The 8,999-nt window shown below is 50.2% G+C and overlaps 1 long non-coding RNA gene across 2 annotated transcripts in view; it reads left to right on the top strand.

Moving 5' to 3' along the window:
- The first annotated feature begins 3,791 nt into the window (after positions 1-3,791).
- Positions 3,792-8,999, top strand: part of LOC106148431 — a 24,179-nt gene continuing 18,971 nt past the window's right edge. The window contains exon 1 of one of the 2 annotated variants that reach the window (XR_001233861.1): positions 3,792-4,367. This is a non-coding gene — a long non-coding RNA (uncharacterized LOC106148431). The remainder of the gene's footprint in view (positions 4,368-8,999) is intronic. The other variant, XR_001233860.1, reaches the window with a different exon arrangement.

Genomic DNA, 8,999 nt, shown 5'->3' with positions numbered 1-8,999 from the left:
GGGCGTGCGGGAACGCGACGGGGTGCCGGGGGAGAGGCGCCCTGGCGCGGGACGGAGGAGCCACGTGCGTGGGTCTCACACCCGGGCGGCCCGCGGAGAGGTCCGGGCCGGCGCCGGGGAGGGCTCCGTAGTGCCCGGCGGACCCCGCGGCGGCTTTCGGGCCCACGCTGCGCGTCCTCCAGGACCGACTCCGGGCCTGGGGGTCGTCGACGCCGAGCGGAGCCCGGACCACGGGCATTTCCGGGTGCTCTGCGGCGGGGGCCTGTGTCCCCGCGTTGGGCTAGAACTGCGTGTGCGGGGCAGCGGACCACTGGCAGACTAGGGGCGACGGCCAGCGCGTGGGCGTGGCGGGAAAGCGCCCCCTCAGCCTCAGAGTCTGAGCCCTAGGGCGCCCGGGCCTTCGGGTCGCAACTTGCAGGCCACACTCGGCAGCCCACGCTCGCAGCCCCGTCAGCCAGTGGGCGGGGCATTGCCGCGGGAGGGCGGGCGCGGGGTGTAAGGGGGCGCTCGTGCGAGCTCTCCACCAATCAAGAAGGCGTGAGAGGGCCTGCGGGGTGTGATGTAAGTGGGCGGGGCTGAGCGGGTAGCCCGGCGGGGAGCACTCGGTCTCCGACCCAGGGTTTGCCCCACAGTTTAGGGCTGAAAGGGACTGGTGTACCCGCGCCTGGTGGCTTCCTGGAGACCATCAGTAGGATCTTTCTCACTTTTAATTCACCGGACCCTAGAGCTAAATGCAGGCCGTTTGCTCACTGGTACACCGATAAGCCTCTCCAAAGTTTCAAATACTTTGGGGAGCGCGTCTGGTGGTCACCCCAAGACCTCTCGGAGCTGTGCTTGGTGGATCCTACGCGGGTCCCTGTGTGGGGAGCAACCCTGGGGCTGGGCTCCTGTGGCTGAAGCAAGTGGGAAAGCGCTTCAGCTGAGCTCCTGTAAAAGGTGGTTGTTAGGCAAGAGGTGGTCGTTTTGCCCCCAAAACCAAGACTGCCGGTGACATCCTGACACTGCATGAGTTTAGGGAGTGCGCTGGTGCCAGTGGCCCTTGGGGTGTGCTCACTCCGGAGTAGCTGCTCTTCTAAGACCATGAATAGCATGTGGACAGCCATAAAAAGTGCAGTGCACTTGTGGTTAAGAAGGCAAGCAGCAGGGCATGACCTCTCTAACCCTGTACAAGTGCAATTAAGGCCCCAGGGTGCTCAGGATTTTCTTTGTCTTACTTCGCATATTCTCATTTGTTATGAGGATGTGGCTGGCCTGGGACCTGGTGAACTCAGAAGTTCTCTGAATTCACTTGAAAAAAAAAGCATTGACTCCTAAGAGGTCAGCGAGGATCTTCCAGAGACAGCTGTTTGGGGAGGGCCTGGAGATATAATTCTCGAACACTGGATAACCACAGAGATCAGTGTTTGTGCTGTCTCAGCCAGGACAAGAGGAAGGGAGCATTTGGACTCACTGGATCGCGAGGTTAAAGCCTAGATGTGGGGGAGGGGGACTAAATGAGGTACTTGCAAAGGGATTGTTCCCTTAACTAAGCCTGTAAAGAACTCAGCACTGTACTATATGAGGCCACAGGAAGTGGTTTTCATTTGTGGAAACTTTCCTGTTTGGCCTTTCCTGTTAAGTCCTATTCCATTCCATATGCTGTTTAAATTTTCACTACCCGTGGCCCTATCTCATCCTTAAATCAATCTTTATCTTCCACTATTTCTCCTGTCCTTGCCACTACGTTAACTAAATTTTTATTTAGCTATAAAAAATGTTTAAAATAATAAAGCATTTTTCGGCGTGGTGTCATAATCATTGTAACTATCACTATAAATGATTGCATAATACCTCACTCACCAAAGAGTTTTAGCTAAAACACAATATCTTGGTTTTACAAATGAAGGAAAGATGCAAAAATTGTCGGGACACCAGGTAAACCATAAGGAGAAAATATATCTTTGCCTTACTTACTGCAGCATATTCAAGATAGAGCAAATAATTAAATATTAAAAAATCACAACGAACTTTGGTAAATGTATTTTGATCTTGCATAAGAAGGCCTAAGCATGACAAAAACTAGAACTTTCAAAGGATAAGGTTTATTAGCTGCATTTGTTCGCAAGTAGTTATTGAGTCCCTTTGGTACACTGAGCTCTGTTCTACACACTAGGAATCTCAACATCGTCCAAAATGAGGATTAAGGAATTGAGCTATCCTCACTCAAGTCAAAGGACTGACACCCACTCATGACTGAGGGCTGTCCTGGTGGACCTTTAGAAAAGCCTGCAAGTACTTTTGAACTCTCTATAGCTTGGGTAAAGTGGCCCCAGTGACCTGAGGACAGGGGCAGTCATTGGTGCCAAACACACTCCACGCCCCAGAGAGAGAGGGCCAGAAACAGTGAAGAGGGCCCAAGGGGATCTGGGCAGAGCACCAAAGTGTTGGTGGAAGACAGGTTTCACAGGATCCCATCATACAGTATCTTTGTATCACCTGTACAAGGACAGGTGTAATTTTTTCTTTAACTTAATTTTTATTTAAATATAAATCCTTACGTAGAAAACTGGTGAATAGCTAGGGACTGTAGAGCACTCCTGTAATCCCTGCACTTGGGAGGCCTCAAGTTCAAGGCCAGCCTGGGCTACATAGTCCAGCCAGCCTGAACTACAGAGAGACCCTGTCTCCCAAAGAAAACAAAGAGAAAGAAAAGAAAAAACCAGTGGATAGGATTTTTTAAAAAAGCAAATGGAAAATATAGGAAACTCATGACCCTCCAAAGAAAGTACAGCACAGAGTGAGAAGGCAGTGATTGGGATGGCAAGGACAGGGCCCCTGAAGCAGTAATTGGAATGCCGGGGAATCAAGTCAGGAGTAAACAGAAAGATGGAATGCAGTGGTGAGGGCAGCCTGGCTTGGAGTCTGGCAGAGTAGAGTGCTGGAGTAAGTTCCAGCGTGGGCAGGGATGGGTGGATGATGGGGTCAGACTGCTCGGGGTGTCCTAATGGGGAGGACAGGGACAGGTTGCCCCTGAGTGAGGAGCACTGGGCATTGAGATCAAAGATTGCAGTGGTGGTGTTTAGGGCCTGCTAACGGATAGGACTGAGATGAAGTAAAGCCTCATAAACCAAGACACACATCGGGGGCTTTATTTAGGAAATGACACAGTCAGGTGTTTAGAAAATGCTTTTTTTTTTTTTTTTTTTTTGGTACCAGGAATCGAACTGAGGACCTTGCACTTACCAGGCAGTCACTGTACCACCGAGCTGTGTCCCTGGCCCTTGACAATTGTTTTTGACTAATGGAATGGGTAAGGGCAGTGCACATAGCAGGGAAACTCAGAAGATGTTGCATAGCTAGAGAAAGGAGGTGTGGTAGCAGTGGGGATGGAGGGGGATGGACACACTCCAGTATGTTTTGGAAAAAGGCTGGAGAAGTCTTAGGCAAGTTGTGCTTGAGTAGTGAGGCAGAAGCCAGAACAAAATGGCCTCCCAGTTTCTGGTTTGGGTGCCCAAGTGGAAGGTTGAGGGGCCTCGGAGTTGCTCTTTGGATGAGGCGCTCCCAGCCAGCCCGTGTGTGCTCTCCATCTTTAAATCCCTCCTCCAGGCTGTCTCTTGGTCTGCTCTGTGTTGTCTCACTTTTGTGTATCTGCTAGTCTGTCTCTTGGTCTCTTGGTCTCTTTTTCTTACTCTAGCTTCACAGGTCTCTGGGTTTTTGTTTTTGTTTTGGTATCGGGAATCGAACTCAGGGCCCTGTGCTTGCCAGGCAGGTGCGATGCCGCTGAGCTGTATTCCCAGGCTTCACAGGTCTCTTGTTTAGTTTTCCCAGTTCCTTCTTTCCAGAGCCAGGTCTGAGGGCTGCTGTCTCTTGGGAAAGGAGACAAGTAGAATCAGGGCAGATTCCTGGTGGTTAGTCAAGTTGATACACAAGGGAATCCATCCACAAATCTTCCTTGAGGTCACCTTGGAACCTGGACGAGATTTCTCCAGGCAGCAGCCCTTCTCTCCTACTGGGCACCAGGCCCAGCATCTGCAGAAAGCTCCAAAGCAGCCTGCTCTAGCCCGGGCAGGCCAAACCACACCCGCCCCAAGTATGCATCACATGCCTTCAGTGTGCCCCCTAGGGTCAAATGCAGTGTACAAAGCACCCACAGGGGCCCGTAGCCTCATGAGAAGGTAAGAGAAATAATCAGAGGGCAGAAGAGAGTAGAGCTGGTTTACGTATCTGACAATCCGGGGAGTCACCAGAGCGAAGATGATGTTAACAGTCATTTCTCAGAGGCTTCAGTTTCCTGGGTGAGAGTGCTCTCCATCCAGGGGCCACAGAGAAGGCTGCACCGAGGAGCAAGATGACACTGATGGAGGAAGAGTGGAGTCCTGAAGGCCAGGGTAAGCTTAGAGTCTCACCTGTGGGTAATCTGGGACCATGGTGATTTCTTGACAAGGAACAGACACTACTTAAGAAACTAGCGCAGAACTATAGCTTGAGGTGAAACTCAAGCCAGCTTAAAAGTAGTGGAGACCCTGTTAGCTCATGTAAAGTATGGTTGCATGTCAGGCGGGGATGGCCTGGGAGCAGCATGCCTGAAGCGAGAGGCAGTGATCCATAGCGGGCATGAACTCCAGCTGGACTAAGAAGATTGAGGTGTCAGGAAAACCAGAATTGTCTTATACCTCAGGATACCTTGTCTTCCCACTCCAAGGTATCCCAGGACACGATTCCAAAGGTACGGCCAACAGCTAATCCTTCTGCCCTTAACACCCCTGCTCCTTCAATATCCTGCCTTTCTTCCTAAGACTTGCCCCCCATCACACATGGATTCTTGCAGTCAAGTGCCTATGTCCACTCATACCTGGGGCTTCCTATTCATTTTCTCTCACAGCCCTCATCCCCAGGGATGCTGTCTACTCGTTCCCGGGTGGGACCTGTACACCACAGCCTTCCTACAGACACTTCACATCCAAGAACAAGTCTCTCAATGAGTGGGTCAGTGGTCCAGCAAGTGTAGCCTGCCCCCTCGTGGCCACCATGTTTTGAGGGCGTTTTCATGTCCAGCTGGTTGTGGAAGAAGGTGTATCTCCCCCTCTACCCAACTGTCATGGTTTTCACTTCTATTAAGTTTTCCCAAGATGTTCACAGGAAATCCCTTGGGGATGTGAGGGCTTGTGTGCTTGTCAGTAGCCAGTAGAGAGTAAGGGAATTGGAGTGATGTGTCCCACTTCATGGCCTGTCTTGGAGAAGGGAGTTGGAAAGGAAGAGTGGATGCTGGCCACTGGTGAAGGAGGGAAGGGGCAGCTATCCAAGACTTGCGAGAACAGAGGAAAAAAAGACACTGGGTATAAAGTTAATGGTCAGGAAGCGTTTGGGGAATTTAACAGATACCTGCTGATCTAAGAAAGACTCTCGGGCTGCGGAGCTGAGATGAAACATTTCTGGTGTTCAAGAAGGCATCCTGGAAAAGAATATACATCATCTTCTCTACTACCTCAAAAATTCCTGCTCTACCCAGAGAAACGGTGGGTAACCTGGGACCATGGTGATTTCTTGACAAGGAAAAAGGGGACATGACCCTTTCCTCAGGCACTCTCTGAGAGCCCTGGATGAGGAGAGGACGTGTCCCATCCTGAAGCCCTGTCATGAAGGAATAGCCCCTGGAGCGTTGTGGGCACGCCCTGGGTACCCTCAGCCCAGGAGTGGCTCTGGCTCCTGAAAGGGCAGAGAGTCTCGTGTTGATTTGGTGACTGGAGCCAAGGAGCTCCTCTCACTTTTAGCCCCCATGTGGATTGTCCCTTTAATGCTTTCTCTCTATCTCGTCTTACTTGGCCAGGCTGATGGGGGCTACTTTCGCTTGGCTGCTGGCCTCTATGGGCTCTCTCACCTGTGCTCCCCAGAGCCTGGGCTCTGGCCTTCTATTCCTGGCCTGTGCCTACACAGGCTGCACTGGGGCAGAGGTGGACAGGCCAGACCTAGACACAGTTTGCAGAGTAAATTTGTCTGCCCGTCATCCCCAGGCTGCTGATAAAGAGCAGCCATGCGTGCCTAGACGTGTGCTGCTGTGCATGTATGTGCAGCCCCACCTGAAAACCTGTTTCTTTCTCAAGTCATTTCTAGCATCGGCTCTGACAGGAGGCTGCCCGTGGCAGCACCTCCACTGGCCCCATTCCCAAGGGTGGGGCCTGACCAGACAGGTCTGGTCACAGACTCCCATTTTGGCACATGCAGCTACTTATTTATACACAGGCACACGTACGTACGTGTCAGAACACAGGCACACACGTGACAAGGCTGCCTCTGCCCAGGCGAGTTTTCACGGTGGAACTGCCTGTTTCTCCCTCTCTGCCTCCCCTGCTCTGGCCTTCCCTGTGTCAGCACTGACAAGCACTACACTACCCCGCCAGCTGCCCTTGAACCCAACTGCCACCCTCGCAGTTTTGGGCAGCCTTCCTGATGTGCAAGGCAGCTTTCTAAGGTCAGTTTCTGCTTTCCCCAGGGATTTCCCCCAGAGGACTGGGGAAGGAGAGGGCTGGGCCTGTGGGGAAATCCCTCCCTCCTCCACCCACTTTCACTTTATCTCTCACAACCATGCACACCCTTCAGGTCCCCTTGAAACACACTTTCAGGTCCCCTTGCATACACTATTCACCACCACCATATATGCTAAACTCAAATCTTAGATGGGACTCTTAACCTGGGTGAACTGTCACTGTCTACCAGTCTGATTCTGATCCTGTGATGCCAGAGTGGCCCCTCCCTGTGATCATCACCCCAGTACCAGCTAGGGTGAGTGGAGGAGGAGGAATGTAGGGACCCAGAGCTGAGGAGGTCCCTCTTAGCCTTTTCTTTGTCAAGTTATTTGTCAATGGACAAGCAGCTTCCTGACTCTGGCCTTGGTTCTTCAGGGAATGTTATAAAGATAATGATCTGTTGTCCAAAAGCCTCTGGAATGGGTCCAAACACAAGAGGGCACCTGTCCTGGTCTGCACTTGGAGAAAGGAGTAAAATTTCTGGATATACTCACTTCTCCTAAGAAAAGGTACAAATGACTAATAGGTATACGAAATAACGTTCAGCACTTCGGCCACTAAAGAAATACAAATCAAAATAACACTGAGATTCCCTCCTAGTGCAAAAAGAATGGCTGTCATCAAGAACTCAGAAAACAGCAAGTGCTAGCAAGGTTGTAGAAAAGAAGGAACCCTTTTACATTATTGGTAAGAATATAAACTAGTACAACCAGTATGGAAATCAGTATGGACATTTCTCAAAAAACTAAAAATAGAAATTCCTTTTGCCCAGCTGTAGCTCTTCTGGGTATCTTTCCAAAAAAGTGAGAAGCATTATATTACAGTATTATGTGCATCCCCATGTATACAGCAGCACAACTCTTAATAGTTAAACCTTGGAAGCACGCCATATGCCCATCAACAGATGAATGAATAAAGAAAATGCATAAATCCACAATGGAGTATTACTTGGCCATAAAAAAGATAGATTGGAGTCATTTGAAAGAAAATGGATGTACTTCAAGACCATAACGCTAAGGTAACTATAATGTGGTTTCTCTTATAAGAGAAGTCCCAAGTATAAGTAATTTAAAGAGCAAAATAAAAGAGATGACAGGAAATAGAGAGATAGACTTTGTGGAGATGGTGAAGAGATCTGGGGCAGGAGATGACAGAAGGGTGGAGAAGAGGAGGGGAATTTAAAAGGCTGAAGATGTGATGTGCACATGTATCAATTCCTCATAATGAATATGTTGATTCTGTGTCTTTAACGTACACTAACAAAAAGAACCAAAGTTCCTTGGGGAAATTTTTTTGGTCTTGGATATTCTGGAACCATTTAACCATTCTCTATGGATTTCACTAGATCCTGAGAGTTCCTGAAGCTCTTTAACATTTATAACTCTACGAGTCCCTCAGTTCTTGCTAAGAGCAATGAAGGAAGTAAGAGCAGCTCAGCGCCCTGCTTGCTGTACATCAAGGCTTAGCAGGGCCCCATGGGCAGCCAAACATGATAGTCTTCATCTAGAGGGAATGGGATCCGAGGGGCGGATGAGCGTGAGAGCCCTGGAGAAGGGGTCTCTGCACATCCAGGGCCTCACAGGTGCCCAGCTCAGGCCATGGAGAGAGCTACCACGTGGTGGACCTCAGGTCCCACAGCTGAGCTCAGGAAACTCATTCCGGGCCAGGGCCGCTCTAGCCTGGAACTCCTGTTATTCCTCATCAGGTATTTGTCATAAATGTGACAGATTTGCATCTTCCACTGCATCGTCTCTGTGGGTCTGACCATTTGTCCTCCTGTTAAAAACTCACTAAGTTTTCTAAGTCCCAGTTTAAGTTAAAGAGGGAGGAGGGGGAAGTTTTGTTCATTACTGTTTTTCAAGTTATGGTTGTTTAAAAAATTATCCCAAAACTTAGTGCCTTAAAAGTCTACGGTTTGGACAGAGCTCGGCATGGGTGGCACATCCCTGCCTCACTGGCGAAGGCCGGGCCCCGACCCTCTGCAGACTCACTTTCTCAACTATCCTAGTTGCTGGCTGTTGGCTGAGGCTGTGTGGCTATTGACTGGAAAACCTAGCTATGGTGTAGTAGCCGTGCCTTTTCTGTTTTATTCTCTGATGCTTTGACCTCTTGCAGTCTTCCTGACTTGGAGAGCTGCCACTTACAGAGCTGATTCCTAGAGACAGCACAGAGGTCGCCTGTGAGGGTGACTTTCGTATGCAAACAGAACAGTCCAGAGCCTCCAGGCAGCCCCTCCCTTGTCAGGCTCCCACCTTTTGGGGCCTCTACTCTCTACTCTGGTCACCCCCCCCATAATTAAAGAACACCCATAACTTCCGGAGACCCCTGGAATGACCTAAGCTGGCTGGTCTTAACCCTATACACCTTGCCGCATCTGCTTTTTGCATGGAGAGTACAGGAAAGGCTCTTGACATGCTCTCCTCCACCTCCCCAGCCAATCCTGACATTCCCCTGGACCCACGCACATGGCAAACTGTCTTTTCTTTTCTCTTTCTT

This window comes from Chinchilla lanigera, unplaced genomic scaffold (genome assembly GCF_000276665.1).
Source record: "Chinchilla lanigera isolate Chin_1 unplaced genomic scaffold, ChiLan1.0 scaffold00020, whole genome shotgun sequence".
NCBI lineage: Eukaryota > Metazoa > Chordata > Mammalia > Rodentia > Chinchillidae > Chinchilla > Chinchilla lanigera.
This window is presented reverse-complemented; position numbering and strand designations above follow the sequence as displayed.